The sequence below is a fragment of the Lottia gigantea genome (genome assembly GCF_000327385.1).
Source record: "Lottia gigantea unplaced genomic scaffold LOTGIsca_797, whole genome shotgun sequence".
NCBI classification, from domain to species: Eukaryota; Metazoa; Mollusca; class Gastropoda; family Lottiidae; genus Lottia; species Lottia gigantea.
In genome coordinates this window covers 10057-11057 of record NW_008710655.1, presented here as the reverse complement: position 1 = coordinate 11057, position 1001 = coordinate 10057, and positions in this window count along the sequence as shown.

Here is a 1001-nt window from a genome sequence, read left to right as displayed (position 1 = left end):
GGTCAAGATAATACCTTCAGATTTGTCAACCCAGTTTTCCCCTGTCAGTGTTAGACGCTTGCTCGCTAACCTGAAGGTCCAAGGTTCAATCCTGGCATAGGTCAAGATAATACCTTCAGATTTTTCAACCCAGTTTTCCCCTGTCAGTGTTAGACGCTTGCTCGCTAACCTGAAGGTCCAGGGTTCAATCCTAGCATAGGTCAAGATAATACCTTCAGATTTTTCAACCCAGTTTTCCCCTGTCAGTGTTAGACGCTTGCTCACTAACCTGAAGGTCCAGGGTTCAATCCCGGTAAAGGTCGAGATAATACCTTCAGATTTTTCAACCCAGTTTTCCCCTGTCAGTGATGTAGGTAAGAGAGGCTGACATGGAAAAGTTCTAGTTGTTCAGATGGGACAATAAACCGAGGCCCTGTGTGCTACTGGCTGTGTATGTTAAAGATCTCTCGACAGTTGGAAATAGAAAGTGTATTCTGGCAGTATTTCCCTCATTGCACACTGCACGCTTTCTGTATTTTCTATATACGGCAGAGTCTCAAAACAAGATGAGTCATCATTTTATTTTTCAAACGTGGATAATTCTGGACACACATTGATTTGAAGGCTCAAATTTCGACAGTGAACTGTGAACACTATTACTGATTAGCTTTGCTAAAAATTCCTGTTTCTGAGACTAAAGTATGATTGGTTAAACAATCGGTGGATCATGTGGGCGTATAAAAATTGGTTAAAGGGATGGCGAACCTGTCCCTTTAAGATTGAAAATTTTGACATAAAAATTACGTTACCATTTAGACTGTAGGAAAAGACATTTTCTCTCATTTTAATATCTTCATTACTAGAGAGCTGTTTAATGGAACGTAGCTGTTGACTTGTATTACTGTCACGTTGAGATAACCTCCAGATTCGTATCAAGTTATCTTGAGCACAACTAGCCAATAACAAGTCACCATTATCTACAAATTCAAAACAAAGGTATTATTCGCCCACTGACAGCTTTG